Source organism: Podarcis raffonei, chromosome 1 (genome assembly GCF_027172205.1).
Source record: "Podarcis raffonei isolate rPodRaf1 chromosome 1, rPodRaf1.pri, whole genome shotgun sequence".
In the NCBI taxonomy this organism is placed as follows: domain Eukaryota; kingdom Metazoa; phylum Chordata; class Lepidosauria; order Squamata; family Lacertidae; genus Podarcis; species Podarcis raffonei.
The window spans coordinates 35,964,599-35,984,767 of NC_070602.1; the positions used below are offsets into that span (position 1 = coordinate 35,964,599).

The 20,169-nt window shown below is 42.7% G+C and overlaps 1 long non-coding RNA gene across 2 annotated transcripts; it reads right to left on the reverse strand.

Annotated features, from left to right (window-relative positions):
- Nucleotides 1-6,548: 6,548 nt before the first annotated feature.
- On the reverse strand, nt 6,549-9,208 carry LOC128410230 (uncharacterized). 2 transcript variants are annotated; one of them, XR_008329424.1, is made up of 2 exons: nt 8,359-9,208; nt 6,549-7,278 (listed from the first exon to the last, which is right to left on the reverse strand). It is a non-coding gene; the product is annotated as an uncharacterized LOC128410230 (long non-coding RNA). The 2 variants fall into 2 exon arrangements; XR_008329425.1 differs by having other exon boundaries at nt 6,549-7,281.
- Nucleotides 9,209-20,169: the final 10,961 nt, after the last annotated feature.

Genomic DNA, 20,169 nt, shown 5'->3' on the forward strand with positions numbered 1-20,169 from the left:
GCCTGCAGAAAAGTGGCTTTGTGGATGTAGTTATTCTGCTGGATTAAATTCTTGCTAGCAAGATTTTAGCATTCCTCTTCAATATTAGGCTAACTTTCTTTGGGTAGGTGGACAAAGTGTTTTATTCAATAAACAAAGAAAATGGCTCCAGAGAATTCCTATCAAGCACCACAAATAATAAGGGCTAAAAGTGATGGGCAGGGAGGAGATAGTATGGTTTGCTTATGGATAGATATTTTGGCAAGCTTACAGGAAACATTCTTATGCCATTTGGAAGATTACAGGCTTAAAGGCTTAACAGATTTTATTAGAATGGGGACAATTCTAGAAACTACCTAGCACGCAATCTTCATTTCTTGAGGAGGCCCCCTACCCCTTTTGGCTATATATAGGAAACTGCTTTATACCGATTCAGTGGTCCATCACTCCCAGTATTATCTCCTTTAAGGCTGTGGCGGCAGCTTGCACCTGTCTCTACACGGCACAAAGTTTGCCTTGACTAGATGCAGACCCAGGAAAGTGCAACATGGTGTTGTGCGGTGATGGCTGGTCATTGTCGGTGCTGTCGCTTCCCACACCAGCATATTAAAGGCTAATGAGCTCTCCAAAGTAGCAGCTGTCCAGGTTTCCATGCAGGTTTCTCTCCCACCTGAAGAGGCTCAGGATTGAAGCTCAGACCTTTAGAGTGCGCAAGCATGCGCTCTGATGCGGAGCTAAGGCCCTTCACCTAACATATATCCAAAGATAATGGCGGTAGTAAGAAAAGAACTAAAGCAGCAAATGACCATGTTGGGCAACAGGAAGTTTTATATCAGATCTTCTTCCCATATATCTAATTTTCTGTGGATTAGGAAAATCCTAATTTGTGGGCTGCAGCTGCAGATGTGTGCTTTAAAATGGAAGGGAAATGAAGGGCCTTTGTATTAAGATATTGCTCTTAAGGGTAAAATTGAGGGTAGGAAGCACAGAAATAAAGGGGTTGGAAACAAAGACAGACCTAGAATGGGTAGGAGGGTGTTGATTAGGGACGGGGAGCCTGCGGGCCTCCAGATGTTGATGATTAAAACTCCCACAATCCCTGACCATTTGCTAGAAGTTTAACAGAAACCAGATGCCTCAGGGTATATGTCACCTTCAAAATAAATAGGTCAGTGACAGCATCTGCAATGTCTGCTGAAGGTCTGAAGTTCAGTCCCTGGAATCTCCCAGGTATAGCTGGGAGAGTAAATTGGCTAATTTCACAGAGAGCCACTGCCAGTTAGTATACTGAGTTAGATGGACCAATGGTTTAACTCAGTTTCCTATGTAATATCTCAGTTATATTCAGGTACTTAGTTCTGAGTATTCAGTAGCTTAAGTACACTATCATCTTTTTTTATTTAAAGCTCACAAGACTCTCCTGCCCCAATTATATAATTCACAGCTCCTTAGAAAATATCCTAAAGTTTGTCCACCAGTTTCTGGGCTCTGTTGTTGTTGTTCTAAACTCTCTGGATCATCTTTTGAAGGCTTCAGGGCTCGATGCCTCTACCAAGCTGATAAGATGGCCTGCTGTACTGTTAAATAATATCCTAGGCTGCTGTGTGCTCTTATGGCTTGCCAAGAAAAGCACTGTTGCTTACCAAAATATCCAGCGAGTCAACATAAACATATCTCCGGCCAGCCTAATATGCTGCTACCTTCTTCTACTAAGAATACATTTAACTTTTATTTTTGTTTTAAAAAGCTATTAGCATCTTCCCACAAATCATTCTAATAAATACAGTTCAGACCACCAGTGAAAAGCAGTCCAGGAAAATGCCATCAAATTATTATGATTTCTAAAACACATTTAAATCCAAGGCAGGCTCTCCCTGCAGGCTTACAAACTAACAGACCTGAACAGAATCTGCTGGTAGAATCTAGAGTGAGGAGGTAAAAGCTGAGATGTTTGCATTGAAAATTTATTTTAAAGAGAGATGGCTCACTGCAAAATCCCCTGTTGTTCTCTGACCTTCTTCTCACATGCAGAACCTCTACAATCCACTCACTTTATCCTCCCTCCTTGGAAGGGTTCCCAGGTCTCCTGCTTTGGCCCAGTGCATCTAGACCTGGGGCCCAATATTTGGGCCATCAAGGCTGTACAGTGGTACCTCAAGTTACATACGCTTCAGGTTACATATGCTTCAGGTTACAGACTCCGCTAACCCTGAAATAGTGCTTCAAGTTAAGAACTTTGCTTCAGGATGAGAACAGAAATCGGGCTCCAGCGGTGCGGCAGCAGCAGGAGGCCCCATTAGCTAAAGTGGTGCTTCAGGTTAAGAACAGTTTCAGGTTAAGTATGGAACAAATTAAGTACTTAACATGAGGTACCACTGTAACTCAAATGTGAAGACTGTAGGGCCTGTCCTGGAAGACTGAGGGGTGGGGGAAGCTGGTAAATGGGTGCCATGCCATGCAGTTTCCCTCTCTCCCCTTTCCAGTTTGCCATCACCACATTGTTCCTCCTCAAGCCACATGAACTGTTTGCCACTGTTTTGGAAAGAGAAGTGGAAGTGGCTTGACACACTGTCAGTAGTTGTAAAGGAGAGGAGGTACAGCGGCACACGTGAGCATTCTTCACACAAGCGCATAGCCAAACCAGTGCTGGATTTACGTATAAGCTAAACAAGCTGTAGCTTAGGGCCCCACTCTCTTGGGGACCCCAAAAAATTTAAGGAAAAAACAACACCTGGATGTACATTTCCAAAATATAAGATAAAAAACAAATAAAATCAAACTTACATACAGCAACAGTGTTTTGTGTTGTGTAGGCTCCTATGGTGTAAGTAATGGGCCCCGCCTGCTCCCTAAAATATCACTGGTTTGCTCATTTCTATATATAGGGTGCCTACATTCTGCATGTGCAAATGGCTTTAGATACCTATTAGGTCCATAAATTACCATATAGCATATATTCAACACAAAAAACAGGGACAATTTGTTGTTGACAAAGGACAGCTGGACATATAAAGGGCCCCATTATCTTCAGTAGCTTAGGGCCTCATCAAACCTAAATCCGACCCTGAGCCGAACTATGAAATTCACTTCCACAAAATGTAAAGGATCACATAAATTCATGGTGAACAAGGCTATCAATGGCTACTAGTTATGATGGCTATATTATTATTATTATTACTGCTGGATCATTTAAAAAAACATAACTGGATCATTTAAAAAACCCCCACAAACCGATGTGTAGATGTGAACTCATCTCAATAATGGAAAAATGAGAAATGGAGAGAAGCCAAAACCAATAGCCCTCCCCGTTCCTAATTGCTCTACACAATTACACATACAATATAATGAATCTTATAAACTTCCTGACTTTGTTGCTCTGTTCAATCTCATGGCAGGGTCTTTATATGTACTGTGGTGTTTTACGTATTATGATCTTGTTGCTTTTTATTGATTTTAGTTTAGTAATGATTTATTGCAATTGTTGAGAGTAAATTATTTTAAATTATTTCCTGATATTTTGAGAGTTAATTTTATTGCGCAATATATTCAAAGTGGATTATCAACGATTACCTTATTTCATATAAGTTGCTTCTTTTAATGTAATATGTTTTATTGTTATAGATTTTATTGCATTAGCCGTGTGGCCATAGCATGATATACATAGAAATAACAACATAAAATGGGGGTGGGGAGGTAAAGGTAGATATCGTCCTGGGCAAATACTTAAAGGGGGGAAAAAAGAAGAAGAAAAAGAAAAAAAAAAGATAACAGAAGCAACAGGGGATTTAAAACATCGAGTGACCGATATTACAAAAACAAAAAGACAAAAAACTGCTGAGGCTGGAGGAGGATCGTTAAAGGGGTCCTTCAGCTCCTCAGATTTGTCCTAGCTCCATTGTCCTTGTACAATAAAGCTACTTGGAACTTCGTTCGATTGTGCAGCGTATCGACTGCAGCTGTGGTGTTAAAAAAGAAGTTAGTGCCGCTTTCCTCTTCATCACACTGAGCAGGAAGTTAGCTGTCATCTCGGTAATCCAACAGTCAGAATCCTGCAAAAAAAGGGACACTATCCAGGGCTGGATTGGGAGATGAAGCTTGTTCATGAGAGGAGTTAAAAACCGAGATCTTTCATCTGTCCAGTTGGGACAGAAGAGCATTACATGTTCCAAAGTCTCCAGAGCCGTGTCATTACAGGTGCATGTTCTGTTTGCAATGGGGACTCTGGAATAACGACCCGACAGAACTGCTGTAGGAAAACAGTTGAGACGGGCACAGGTAAAGGCCCTTCGCTTAGCCTCTGAAGAAATTGTGAAGCAGTATAGAGGGATTCCTTCAGGGGGAGGAATAGCTAGGGCTAGGCCTGAACACGGCCCTCTTGCATCGGCAGCTGTGTTAGAGAAGTCAAGTTGCTGTAGCTTCTTTTTAATTGAAGGTAGGGCCGCCGGACTGATACACTCTAATTTAAGAACAGTTTTGCAATTCAGATTGAAAAGAGAGCGGAGTTTGAGGTTAATTGTAGTTTTCCAAGGGGAATTATGAATATCTCTTAGGATCAGATTGGAAAAACCACCTCTAATTCGAGCATCCGATGCTAGTAGGTGGGAGCTATAGGAAATGGCTCGACACCATGCTCGTTTTACAATTGAGGGCTGAGCGAACTCAAGTCGTAGGGCTGCACCTGAGACGCATCTCGGGACACCGGAAAGAGATCTCAGAAACACATGAAGTGGGCAATCCAAGTTACCTGATATTGCTGTAGTCCATACTTCACAGCCATATAATAATTTAGGAACAACTTTGGCATTAAATATTTGAATTGCTGCTGGAAGGTGTTTGCCGCCCTTCTGGTGGTAAAATCGGACCACCAATATGTTTTATTGTGACTTTTTTGTATTGGGTCAGATTGTTAGAGGACGTGTGATCCTTGTTGTGTATTTTGTTGCTTCCACAGCTTGTAAGTGGCCTTGTGCATAGAAAGGCAGTATACAAATTAAAAGTGAAGTGGAATGAATGTAGGGGCTGAGAACGTACTTGCGTTTGCATGCATTCACTCCACCAGCATCCAATCGCCGTTGGATGGGGATTCAAACCCGTTGTGGGGATTCAAACCACTGACCTTCTGATCGGCAAGCCCTAGGCTCTGTGGTTTAACCCACAGCGCCACCTGTGTCCCTATCATGGCAACTGGCAAAAAGGCCATTATTAAACTTAAGCTCTCAAATACATAGCTATGAACCTAGGATGTACAGTTTAGAAGTTGTTATGTTCTGTTTGAATAAAAGTAAATTGTTGTTCTTTTTTAAAAAAATAAATGCTTTCTTAAAAAAAAAAAGATGTCACCAATGTATTGTCTTAGATATGGAAAACGTTAGGTGTACATTGTGATTAGAAGGCTGTAAGCCACAGCAGTGTATTCAGAGCAGGAAAATACAAAGGCAAGTGCTATAAATTCATACAAATAATTAGGCTTGGCAAATCTTTTGTTTTCCTTATGTAGGTAAGACAAATTGATCCAATTTAATATTATACTTCTCTTAAGAATGCAAAACGCTTGAGAGAGTAAATTGCTTTTATAATTGTCTGATGTTATTTTCTTAATGATTCTGGAGATTGTCAATCTAGTTACACCAAAACGAAGCATTAATCTGGGATATTTGAAAGGCATGATTTATACCCATGTACATTTCTCCTGGAAATTTAAAGCAAATTAGAATAGACAACGCATAAATTTTCAGAATAAAGAAACAAAGGAAATATTCTAGTTGTGTGGTCATTTTTGGCTCATCAGGGTGGCACTGTAGAATTGTTTAGTTACAGCCTTCAGATGGAAGCATGGATTTTAATTCCGTTGGTTATGGCAAGGCTTGTGCTTTTGAACACATTTTTTTTATATTAAAAAATAACACTGGTAGGGAAAAAAGAGACTTTCTTTTAAAAAACATCCCGTTCTGTAATAAATCAGCTTGATGGGTATATACCTCCTAAAATGATTTATGTCAAAGGAACATCAGCAGAACAAGCCTAATACCTACTTAAACACTTAAAAAGTACCGTTTTGGCCCGAATATAAGCTGCACCCGAATATAAGCCACACCTTTAAAATTAAAGGGGGGGAAAGAAAAAAAGACAATACCTGAATATTAGCCACTCCCTTAAAATTCCGCAGGCACTCACCCCCGTTCTGTTTCACCATATGTCTGTTTCAGCAGTGATATCATAAAAGCCAATTTTTGTAAGGTCGTGAATTTAAGCCACACCTTAACTTTTCACAGAATATGGGGGGAAAGTGAGGCTTATATTCAGGCCAATATGGTAATTAATATTTATTCATAGGGAGAAACGCTGGTAGGACTTCTGCACCACAATGTATTTTATTTGAGAAGCATAAGCAAACTCATAAAAAGCATCATGGTAGTATACAATAACATCATTAAAACATTATAAAATTCTAAAATAATACAAAAAAATCCCCACTGAGGAATGGGTAGATTTGGGCTCTGTGTTGGGCCAGGACTGCTTATGAAATCCATTTTAAGCACAAAAACGAAAGATTGCTAAAGAAGCCACAGTGTGTTGGCAACTAACTTGGGTCTTTTATTTTTAGTGCAAATGCAAAAACATACTACCAGCTCTGTCCATACATCCTAGGAGGAATCCAAACAGAAATGCAGCTGGAGAAAACCATGGAAGAAAGAGCTTCATAGAACAGCACAGTCCCCCCCCCCCCAGACCATTGTTTCGTAGTTGTGTTCCTGGGCACTTTTTGCAACTGGTCCTGGTGCTTGCTGCCAAAGAGAGGGAGTCCAGTCTCCCCAAATGTTCCCATGGCAAATGTTAGGTAACTTTTAACGACAAAGAGTCCTATTGCTTCAGTGCTGGCATGATTCAATAGATCCCAGAAAGCCTGAGGTCAGTGATAGTTCATAGCATCATAATTCGCCTTCATGAGCGCCAGGCCTACAGGAAGCCCATTCAGGCACCTGATTGTTGCAAAAATATTTTTGTAAACCAAAGGCTTCTCTATTCATTGTCCCAGAAATGTTGTTTTGGAGTTCAAAAGGAATGTATCCGATCGCAAGGCCCCAGAGCCAGGTATTAGGGGGCGGGGAGACGCGTAGATTAAACTATGTATTTCAGATGCAAAACTTGAACCTTTTAGAAAAATGCTGCCATGTGCCTGTATTTTTAAAAAATGATAATCTAAGTGCTCAGGGTAGCCAATGTTCCGGAAAAGCTCTCAGCAGGAACTGTAATATGGAACTCACTGCTGCTTCGATGCTCAGCGTCACCTCAAGACATCTGCTAAAAATAAAGCTATAATGGGTACATTGTTCTTGCACTTTTGTTGTTGTTAAATAGCCTATTACTACACTATGGACAAATAAGGTTCTTCTTGGCCATCAGTCCATTTTAGCTGTTACTTCTTTTTACCCCACTGAAACGCTGATTACCAAGCTTCCCAGCAACTTTTCGCTCAAGGAGCCCAAGGAGCCCGTGTTATTTTTGATATCTCTAGCAACTATTCAACCCACCTTCCCCTTTAACTCCCCCCCCCATTGGTTGCCTCCAGCTATTTCTTCCTCTGTCTCCTTTCTTCTGTATCTTCTGCACCCCATATTGGCCACTCTGGGTGCCATTCTTAGTCCCTTATCTTTCTCATAGGAAGCTGCCTATACTAAGTCAGACCATTGGTCCATCCAGCTCTGTCTTGTCTACACTGACTGTAGTGGCCTCCAGAGTTTCAGGCAGGAGTCCTTCCTAACTCTACCTGGAGATGTTGAGGTCTGAACCTGGGACTTTCTGCATGCACAGCAGATGCTCTGCTGCTGAGTTATCACCCTTCCTATTGGCTGTATATTCTTTCCATTGGACTTTCCATTGTGTTAAAGGTAAAGGGTAAAGGGACCCCTGACCATTAGGTCCAGTCGTGGCTGACTCTGGGGTTGCGGCACTCATCTCACTTTATTGGCCGAGGGAGCCAGCGTACAGCTTCTGGGTCATGTGGCCAGCATGACTAAGCCGCTTCTGGCGAACCAGAGCAGCGCAGGGAAATGCCGTTTACCTTCCTGCTGGAGCAGTACCTATTTATCTACTTGCACTTTGACGTGCTTTCAAACTGCTAGGTTGGCAGGACCAGGGACCGAGCAATGGGAGCTCACCCTGTCGCGGGGATTCGAACCGCCAACCTTCTGATTGGCAAGTCCTAGGCTCTGTGGTTTAACCCACAGCACCACTCGCTTCCCTTTCCATTGTGTTAGCCACACCCTTCTAGGTTACTATTCTGCATCTGACCTTTCCTCAACTGCTGTGTTTCATGAGTCTGCTTCACCAGTATTTCAAGCTGAGCCCAAAACAAAACCCAAATGTCCCAAATCTTACCATCTTAATCCTCTGTGTCCAACATCTCTGTGTCATTGCCAAAGTGACACAAAACCCAGGCTAAGAGAGGCCATGGAAGGATTGGAGTTGTCACCAACCATCTGGTAATTCCTCACTGGCCTCCATCTGACGCTTTCAAAACTGTGATGGTAAGGCACTGGCAACTCTAGTAAGATGGATTGTAAATGTGAAAATTAATGCTAATGTAGAAAGATAAGATGAATATTCAGACTCAGTTGATTTTTTAACAACAGTAAATGAGAATCCCCTGTAAACAGAATGGGTAAACAGTATATCTGCTTGAACTTTCAAAGTGTTTCTTTGTACTCTAATGGATGTTCAAGGTGATAGACTGTCCTGAGTATTTGTGAGATACAGTCAAACCTTGGTTCCCGAATGCCGAAAACCTGGAAGTAAATGCTCTGGTTTTTGAATGGTTTTTGAAAGCTGAACGTCTGTTTCAGCTTCCACTTGAGTACAGGAAGCTCTTGCAACCAATTGGAAGCCACGCTTTGGTTGTCGAACGTTTTGGAAGCTGAATGGACTTCCGGAATGGATTACGTTTGACAACCAAGGTTTGACTGTATTGTATTTGAAAATGGTAGTCATGATTGGTGCAGGGTTTTGCAAATAAAGGAAAAAGAATTGGTCTAGGCAGGAAATGGAAAACAAAACAAATACTATACATAACAGCATAAACAGGAAGCATATATTTTAACTGGACAAATATATTTCATTATTAGTAAATGTAACATGCTCTTAACAAAAAGCTTCTAGGGAAAAAGCCTGTTTCCTTCTTAGAAAGACGGTTTCCACCAATGAATTTTAAGGCGTAGTAAAATTATACTTTTTTAAAAATATTAAATTTATTAATAAATTAAGGACAAAAACTGTTGCTGGGAAACTTAATTGCCAGGATATTTGTTTCTTCAGCCCAAGGTCAGAGTCAGACTGTCTTTTATACCTTGGAATTGTTTTAGCGACTACAACAATAAGTTTATTAGAAACAAGAGAACAAATGTAGGTCCTTCTGAAGCCAAAGGATGGTGTCTCTGGACACTCAATTAATTTCTACGTCTGGCATTTTATCCTCAGGAACTTTGGACACCAAATACTTCTGTCAGTTTGGACAGACTGCTGGCTCATGCCTTTGATCCAGCACCAACATAGGCATTTGCATGGCTGACTCCTTGTCTCTTTTGAGGCAACGAAACAAAGTTACTATGTCCTTACGGAATTTAGAACTCATGCCAATATAGATGAATGGGTTGTAAAAACTGGCAGATTTGGCAAAAAGGCTGGCTAGGCCACTGGTGAGTGCAGGCACCTGAAACCCACATGCTGACCACATGGAGATGACCGCATAAGGAGACTAGGCCAAGAGAAAGGCTGAACAAATTACAAATGACACCTAGAGGAATAGAAAAGAGGTTGAGGGCACCAAATCTGTAAATACCACATTTCATTTCACATAATACGGCGATTCTAGAATTACTGCAGTTTTTGGAAGAACATTTTAGTTTTATAACTACGGAAATATCCACTCTAAAGAAAGGAAAGCTTTTCAAAAACCTCCATGCATTAACTAACTAAATGAAAGGCAGATTTGTTCTCCCTCTCTCTGTTCAAAAAAATCTTATGAAAAATAAGAAAAAATGGTGTATGTGGCAGCAAAGTTGGCCTCTGGGTTTATTGCAGGCTCTGGTACCAGTGTCCATGTTAAGTCTGGTTGCTGTATTATTGTGGGTGAGGATTTGTTTAAGATTGGGTGGCTGTCTGTAGGCAATGAAAGGTCTTCCTCCCACAGCTTGATGCCAACTTTGCTGCCACATACACCCAGACAACACCATCACTGGACCCAACAACATCAAACATACCATCTCAGGTCTATTCAATTGGTCATCTTCTAACATTGTGTATGCCAGCAGTCGTCAACAGGTTTATCATACCCGTTGAGTCAATCACCCATCTCCTACTACCCTCCTGAGAAAAACCCCACCCTCCCACTATATATAAGGGTCTGGTGACTTCTGTTTCAGTGTATCTGAAGAAGTGTGCATGCACACGAAAGCTTATACCAAGAACAAACTTAGTTGGTCTCTAAAGTGCTACTGGATAATTTTATTTTCCCTCCCGTCTGTGTCAGACCAACACTGCTACCTACCTGTATCAAGAAAAAATTGTGTTTTTAAATTTATTTCATTGCATACGTATGTTGTACTGATCCTCTATCCACTATTTAAGGGATAGAGGTCAACAAAGTGAAGGATGGTTAGGTGAGATTTTTCTTCTCTTCCACCCACACCCCACCAGATGGGGAAAGTGCTCCTTACTTGATCTTTGTTAACTAAGTGTGGCAATAAGAGTTATTTATTTGCAACCCATGTATCAAACCCTTCATCAAGGACTTCAGAGTGATATGGCTGGGATTTCCAGAAAGCCTTCCCTCTAGGTACTTGCAAGACCAGCTTAATGTCATGGACGGAAGATAAAATTAGGGTTGACATATTTCAAATAGTAAAATTCCTGACACCCACAAAGTTGTTGAGCATTTTTTGGGATCAAACCCAAATTGTTGAACTTTTGGGGGGAACCTATCCCCCATAGTGATTTTAAGCTTTTTGAGTGGTTTTCCATGGCATTTTCCCTAACATTTTGCCAATTCAGCAAAATATCCCCCAAAGCCATTTTTACACCTGAAACCCAGGACATGTCAGGAGTTTTCCTGACGTATGGCAAGCCTAGATAAAATATTGTACTTGAATAAGAATACATTTTCTGCTTATGTGCTTGGGCAAGGCAGTATCTTTTCACCTCAGACCACTCTCCGTAAAATAGGGATACAAATAAAGCATATCTTGTAAAATAGGGCTACAAAGAAATAAAGAGTTTGAGAGACCACATTAATTCCTAGATGCCATGAAAATGGAAATGGACCTTGAGTATAAATATTTAGGGAGGAATAAAATGCCTGAATTATTTTAATTTTTAGGCTCTCAGCCTTCAAGGAAAATGTGGTTTATTATACTTTGCACCGTTTGTCTTCTTTGAAAATAGGTATGGGGTTTCAGATAGTTCTCAAACTTCGAACAAAGAATGTGTGTCCTAAGTCTTGTGACCATATCTCAATATTTGTTGAGTTGTATCCGACTAAATCATACAGGTCCAGACCCATTGAAATCAATGGGCTTAAACCAGTCGTGCCAGTTGGGTCTTCTCTTAATATGATGTGCCTAGAGAATTATCTGACAAAAATTTAAAGCATAATGCCAAATGGCTTTTTGTCTCCGTTTTGTTTAGCCAAACAGTGACTGATCTCATAGGTCTGCTGAGGAGCAGTTTGGGAGCAAGAACTGTGCTTGATTTTTTGCATTAAAGGACACAGTTCTGATCAACAGCAGTGCCATGATAATCCTTTGTGCTCTATTTCTATGCTTTTTGTTAAGCTGGGACCAGCTAAGCTGTGGAACCATCAATCTTAGCAAACTGCTAATAACTATATTGGTCTATTGCTACATTCTCACTTTACTTTCTCAGGTGGACGGGATGGAATCCCATTTCACAACCATGGATTTCAATACTGATGATATCCAGCTGTTTCTCTTCTGCAGACCACTTCCTCTCAGTCCAGTCCAGTATCTCTGCCAGTCTGCCTGATATATTCACTGGGGGTGTCTCATTGCTATCTCAAATTCAACAGTCCAAGTCTTGACTAATTTTTGTCCCAGGATGGCCTACTCCAGACACACAATCTAGGCTTTATCTTTGACCCTTCTGCTCAATACATCAAATCCTTTCCCTAGTTGCGGCCCCTCTCCCTTCTCCTTGTACAACACTTAAAGAACTCCAGCCTTTCTTCTGTACTCTTGGCTAAAACGTTGGTTTATGCTCTGGCCATACCTGTTGCAATCTTCTTCCCTGGCCATCCCCTATGAACTCTTTTCCTTCTATCCAAAGCACCACTGCCAAAATTATTCATCACTCTGATTGCTTAGGATCATGTGATGCTCTTCACTAGGTACAACCAGAGGTGGCTGCGGTGCAAGGATTGAAGGGGAAATGTTGGGCTGATGCGAAACATATGGATCTTCTAAAGTGGTGGGCAACAACACAAAATCATGTCCTCCTGTCTCTGATGCCATTTCAGCCAGCTCAGATGTAGTCCAGTCCTACTAGGTATAGAATGTTTATGTTTGTGTGTGTGTGTGTGTGTGTGTGTGTGTGTGTGTGAGAGAGAGAGAGAGAGAGAGAGAGAGAGAGAGAGAGAGAGAGAGAATTCAGTAGTTGGCTTTGCAGCATACAAACTGGTATTCTACAAATCTGTTGTTTTTTTAAAAATAATTTTTATTAACAGGCCAATCACATCACATTATCCAAATCACATTAGTTCCAAATTATACAGCCGAATTTTAAATTTTTGTTGGGGGTACCCATACATCAAGCTCCGGACGAGTCCAAACATCACTTATATTGCTGCATTAATTAAGCAGTTCTATTCAGTTCTATTCAGATATGCAGATGACACAACCTTGATGGCGGAAAGTGAGGAGGAATTAAAGAACCTTTTAATGAGGGTGAAAGAGGAGAGCGCAAAATATGGTCTGAAGCTCAACATCAAAAAAACGAAGATCATGGCCACTGGTCCCATCACCTCCTGGCAAATAGAAGGGGAAGAAATGGAGGCAGTGAGAGATTTTACTTTCTTGGGCTCCATGATCACTGCAGATGGTGACAGCAGTCACAAAATTAAAAGACGCCTGCTTCTTGGGAGAAGGGCAATGACAGGCCTAGACAGCATCTTGAGAAGTAGAGACATCACCTTGCCAACAAAGGTTCGTATAGTTAAAGCTATGGTTTTCCCAGTAGTGATGTATGGAAGTGAGAGCTGGACCATAAAGAAGGCTGATCGCCGAAGAATTGATGCTTTTGAATTATGGTGCTGGAGGAGACTCTTGAGAGTCCCATGGACTGCAAGAAGATCAAACCTCTCCATTCTGAAGGAAATCAGCCCTGAGTGCTCACTGGAAGGACAGATTGTGAAGCTGAGGCTCCAGTACTTTGGCCACCTCATGAGAAGAGAAGACTCCCTGGAGAAGACCCTGATGTTGGGAAAGATGGAGGGCACAAGGAGAAGGGGGCGACAGAGGACGAGATGGTTGGATAGTGTTTTCGAGGTTACCAGCATGAGTTTGACCAAACTGCGGGAGGCAGTGGAGGACAGAGGTGCCTGGCGTTCTCTGGTCCATGGGGTCATGAAGAGTCGGACACGACTAAACGACTAAACAACATTCAGTTCAATCCAGATAGTCCTTTATTACTTTCTTCATCTTCTTGTTGTTATCATATATTCCTTTCTTTGCGATCTCTGATAATTTTCACAAGCAGATTGGAAACAGACATGCTCTGTGCGGGTTTTGTACTCTCCAAAGATCATATCGCTCAGGGACAGCCGCTGTTCCTCGCTTCCATAAAAAAAAAAATCTTCGGTCTGTCCTTTACTTTTCTCAGACTTGCCCAGTATATCAGCAGGCTCTGTCAGGTCAAAATTACATTCCAGCAATCCTTCTCATTCCAATGGTCCTGATTCTCTTCCCCCTGTCCTTCTTTCTCCGGCAAGCCTGTCTTGGCGAGACGCCATTTTTTGACTGCGTCATAGAATTTTCCTCCGTTCTCATTGTTTACTAATCCTTTCTTTAGCTATAATCCATCCCACACAGTTTTTAACTTCCTGCTTGTGATTAGTAAAACGCAACGATCTTGTTTCTTTCTGGGGTGAAGGGTTATTAATATCACATAGTACAAAGAAAAAAGGTTTTTTCCTCCACCCCCCTTCATTCCAAACATACAGTCTCTTAATGGTGATTCATCAGAAGATTTACTTATCCGTCCGTCACTCCCGGTCACAGAGATCCATTAATCAGCAGTCTTATCTCTCAAGCGTTACTTGATGTATGTGCTTCAGCTTCATTTCAATTGTATGTTTCCAAATATAATTCCGAGCTGAAGCTAACCAGCACGCGCTGATTGGAATCGGCATCAGGAAGAGCTGACCGCATCGAGGGCTCGTGCCAAGTGACCAGCACCCCCAGACCTCAGATCTGGGGGTGCATTGTGGACACCGCTGGCAAGGCAGCCCCCCATCTCCTTGGGGGGGTAGGAAGACTGCATACTTCCCATAGCAGCCTCTTAATTACCTCATATGGGTCAGAGAGATGTTATTGTTGGCCATCTTCCAATGCGCCACCTGGTGGCCCCCCCGGTATTCTACAAATCTGAATGGGATTCAACCTAAGTAGATGAGCAGAATGCAAGCGATGCATACAGGTAAATGAAAAAATAGAATAATTTCATCTAGTTCAATCATGTCAGACAAAATGGATGTGAACAATATGCCACTTTTAGGACATGAAAAAAACCACCTATCTTAAGTTCAGAACTGTATTCAGAACTGTACCCCCAAAAGGTCATCCTTTTATTTTTGAATGAAACACTCCACAGATAAAATCCTTAGTGTAAAATATGCTTAGGTGAATGTTCGCCCTGAATCTCAGCTGTTTGTACAAAGCCTACTAATTCTGTTCAAAGTCAGCCTAAATATTTCCCAAAACACTTGATGAAATCTGCACAGCAGCTGGAAACACGATGAATATATTATTCCATGTTTCTGAAATATCTGTAATGATAATTCTATTTCTAAGCCTAAAAAAACAAAAACAGAGTGTGAAGTTTTCATAAACTGGATGAAATGAATTGAATTCAACTCTTTTTTGAGACGAAGGCTTCCTTGAATTCTCTGTAATTTTGTTTTTGGCATTTGATCATGGATGATGGGAGCTGCAGTTCGATAGCAACTAGAAGGCCACAGCTAAACCATGCCTGTTTTGATAAAAAAAAGATCAACTTCTATGTACTCCTATGTTTTGGGGAAACTCTGTTTTAGTTTTGGACATTCCATTCAGACTGTTTTGGGGGGTCCTTTTCTCAAAACGGCTGCAGTCTGGAAGCCACTTGGAAATGGTCTCACAAGGCAGTTTCCTCATGGAGTAGGCCAATAATCCACACCTGGGTAAGGTCACTTCCTATGCGCCTCTAGCAAACAACATTGCAAAGGAGACTTCTCTGTGCTAGAGGTTCTTAATCTATTTAGACAAAGGTCATGGGAATTTAAATAGCAAGGTGTGTATGTTACGTCCTTATAACTTTCACCAGAGAGTCCTTCTCTACACAGAATCAAATTCCCTCCTGCTATTGTTTCTGATCCCATAAATCACTTCAGGGCAATTTGTTTGAAAGTCATATTAGGCACACCTCAGGGACCTTGGCACAGAAAGTTTCCTTCGTAACCCTAAACTTTCCCTCAAACCTATTCTGAGACATAATTCCCATTTCCGTCCTTATTCTCCCCTAGCCCCATACATAGGGAAAAATGAAACTGAGTAACAAATCGGAGCATTTAGATCTTGATTTCTGTATTTTTTGAAAAAAACAAAACCCCATTGAATTCATAACCTGGAAAACCATGGTCCAGATTTTCTAGAACCCCCTTTCTTTTAAGCAAAGTCAAATATGCCTTGTATGACCACTCAGGAAAACATAACAGGAATGTTTACTTACCTAAAGTCTTCTAAGACTTGAAAATGAGACCTGTTACTCTGCAACAGGCTGGAGCTGTCCATCAGCACTACCTACTGTCCGTAGCAGCACACCTACAAGTCAATGAATGAAGCACCCACAACAGAATAAAGACAATACCTATTGCAACCATGCTGTAAGTGCCTATCTGAGGGGATGGATGATGCAATGGCACACTCTGTCAGTTGCTCTACATGACTTAGAGTAATTTGTAGCACCATAAATGCTGGAGGCATTCGAAGTTTCGAGGTCTTGACGTTCACAACTGTCTCTGCGACCCAGATCTGTCTCGCAGGGCAAGCAGAACAAGGTGATTAGGTGAAAGTGAAGCAGGCATTCCAAAAGAACTTGCACTTGCCCCCAGCCTCAGTTTGTATTTAGACTAACATAATCAAAGTGTTACGAAAAAGGAGCAATGCAGAGGCAAGCACCAGGTGGCTGGAATGGTAAACGGGATGTGGATGCTATTGGATTGTACCGTGGGAAACTGGGACTGTCTGTAAAGTGCTCTGAGAGCCGGATGTTACCTCAGAGCAGCACGTGACCCTGTGCTGGAAGTACATGGGTGGAGTTTATTCTCTCTCTGCAGTGGGGAAGCAAAGGGTACAGACATGTTTTCTCTGTACTGCTGAAAGACAGAAATAAAGACATGTAGATATATTTCTGTCTGTCTCATTCCCCCTCCCTGGGGGAGGAGTGGTGTGTTCTCCTTCACGTTGAGGAGAATCGCCGATTGGAGACCTCCTTTTATCTTGCCGGGAGTCGCAGACGGGAGGTCATAAGGATTCAAGCCGGGCACCTGGAGGGTGGCCAAATTCCTCTGGACTAAGAGCTAAGCTGGAGGCTCTGACTTTTGGCTTGAATACCGACAACTGGTAGCAGACCGATGGTTATCTGATCTATGAGAATCTGCATGAGAGGTGAGAGGTCGATGAATCGTTGCCATCCTCTGCACCTAAGGAGATAAAGAAAAGCGTCTGCCTGCAGCCAGAAGCTCAACAGAACAGACAGCTGGACACCGAGAGGAGTGTGTTTCAAGGCAACGGAGCCCCAGAAAAGGTATGCTGCATTTTGGGCAAGAGAGAAAAGTGAACGCAGAAAGGTTTAATTTCTGGTTCACAATAGCTGCGTTTGAAAAACAACAGCTCTGAAAGAGCAAGCTGGCATACCAGGAATTCCTGTGGTGAGATAAGGAGTTCCGTCCTGAGCAGGTTGCTAGGCAACGTCTGCCAGTTAAAGAATGGCTAAAAAGAGCCTGGGAAATCGAAAGTGTATCTGCGCAGCTGTGCAAAGGTTTTGAAAACAGCCCAACAGTTTGCCTGCCAGTGAAAGCAGTAAACAAGCCGAGAGACTTTTGGAGATTACTGGCTTGAAAAGTGAAAGCTGGCTTGAGTAAAGCTGACCCTTGGATTCAGCATGGATGCCAAGAAGGGGGGAGTGCCCCTGAGTGCCGTGGTTCTAGATGAACACAGCCGGCGTGCTGCACTGGAAGTAAAGGACAGGGGGAGGGAGGAACGGAGTTCTAATTCCCCCACCGATGAGGCTACTGGAAAAGATGCTGTAGCTTTGAATGCTGTGCAGTGTTACACTTGTAGACAGGCTGGGCATCTTCAGCGGAGCTGTAAGAAGCCACGTCAGCCAAAAGGAGCGAAAGGCCGCTCAGCAAAGCCTGAGGCGTCAGGCAAAGGTCATACCATGCCTATGGTGGAACCTGCAAAGGCTTTGATGGCGAAAGGAGCCACGCCAGATGTTGGGAACGCGTTTATTATCGACACTGCAGCGACGGTTCATATGTCCCCACACAGAGAACTCTTTTCAACGTTTAAGAAGCAAAGCTTCACTGTGACACAGGCCAACGGTCAGGAGCTGGAAGCGACCGGAAAAGGGACTGTCTATCTTAAGAGTCTGGACTTGACAATAAACAATGTTTACTTGGTTCCTGAATTGAAGTTCAATCTGCTGAGTGTTTCGCAGATTGCAAAGAGAGGACTGAAACTGTCCTACGATGCTGAGAGCTGCAAGATCTACAAAGATGGAGAGTTATTTCTTTCAGCCAGGGAGAAGGATGGACTATATTTGTTGACTTTTGCACAAAGTGATTACATGGAATGTAATTCATCTGTGTCTAACCTAGTTTCTCTTGCAGGTGTGAGCAAGAAGAAGACCGGAGTCAACAGAGCATTTCAGCGGGTGTATGCTGATGTGATTGGTCCTCTAGAACCATCTAGAGGCAATGCAAGATATTATCTTGTGTGTGTGGATCATTTCTCTAACTATGTCTGGGTTTATGTGTTGAGAAAGCCACAGGAAGCCTTGGAGAGGTTTCAGGAGTTTTGTGACAAAGTTAAGAGTATGCATGATGCTAACATTGATTGTCTATTCACAGATGAGAAGCAGATTTTTCTTTTACAGGATTTCCAAAGGTTCCTGCAGAAGAAGGGAATAAGACACAAGGTTTCTGTTTCAGCGGAAGCGTGGAACAGGGGTGTCTGTGTACGGGTGAACAGAGAATTGCAAAAGGGGATGAAAGCGCAATTGCTAAGTTCACATCTGCCACATGAGTACTGGGCCGAGTCTCTGATGTCGTACTGTTATACGAAAGTGAGAAAGGTTTCAAAAGAGTTGGGAAGTTCTCCTTTTGAGAAACTGTTCCACAGAAAACCTTCTGTTGCCCATTTCAAGGTTTTTGGGTCTCATGTGAGAACAGAAGCTCCAGGTGGAGTAAAGAATGCCAGAGGCATTTTTGTGGGGTATGAAAAGGGTCTCTACAGAGTAATTTTGTCTGAATCTGGTCAGGTGATTCTCACAAAATTTCTAGAGTGCGCTCCTGAACAGGAGAGAGTGATAGTACACATATTTCCCACTAAGGACGATTCAGATGATGATGATTTCACTGATTTCAGCTGTACAGAAAGTGATGACACTGATAGCTCGGAGAGCTCAGTTGTCACAGTCATTGAGAGGAAGTCTCACACAATGGATAGGCCTTCACAACTGAAGGATGAACCACTGTTTACCATTGGAACTAGTTCTCCAAAGAGTCCTAAGACTGGACCAGTGAGCAGAGAGGATCAGCACCTCATACGTAGGTCTGAGAGAGTTACAAAGGGTCAACCACCCAAGAGGTACTCAAAAGAGTTTGCTAACTTAGCTGTTGCATGTGTTGCTGTTGTAAACAACCGAGGACAGGTTGGAGCTGTGTCTAAGTCAGAGACAAAGACACAACAGAGAGTTGCTAGCCAAGGTAATGCAGATGCACTCATTCCTTGGAAACCAGACAACCAGAGAGGTACACTGGGGAAACCAGTGGCGGGGAGTTCCAAGGGTCGAACTGAAACAACAGGGGAGTGTTATGTGTATAACAACTGTTTGTTTTCTTCTCTGGATCATGCTTTGCTTGCTGCAACACGCATTGATTCTTTTGGGGGAGGATGTTACGAAAAAGGAGCAATGCAGAGGCAAGCACCAGGTGGCTGGAATGGTAAACGGGATGTGGATGCTATTGGATTGTACCGTGGGAAACTGGGACTGTCTGTAAAGTGCTCTGAGAGCCGGATGTTACCTCAGAGCAGCACATGACCCTGTGCTGGAAGTACATGGGTGGAGTTTATTCTCTCTCTGCAGTGGGGAAGCAAAGGGTACAGACATGTTTTCTCTGTACTGCTGAAAGACAGAAATAAAGACATGTAGATATATTTCTGTCTGTCTCATTCCCCCTCCCTGGGGGAGGAGTGGTGTGTTCTCCTTCACGTTGAGGAGAATCGCCGATTGGAGACCTCCTTTTATCTTGCCGGGAGTCGCAGACGGGAGGTCATAAGGATTCAAGCCGGGCACCTGGAGGGTGGCCAAATTCCTCTGGACTAAGAGCTAAGCTGGAAGGGGCAAAGATAATCTAATGCCTTGAGCGACCTTCCTCACCAGCCAGCATTTTGCTTCTTCCTCCTCAATATACCGTATTTTTCGTTCTATAGGGCGCACCGGCCCATAGGACGCACCTCGTTTTTTTGGGGGGGGAAATGAATAAAAAAAATTTATTCCCCCCCCCCAGCCGCGGCTGCCGCCCCAAGCCTTGCGGACACCTGCCCGAAGCACGGGGCGCCCTCCGGAGGGCTCCGCATGCTTCGGGGTGCAGGCTGCCGCCCCAAGTCTTGCGCCCGGCGGGAGCTCCCGCCGGGCGCG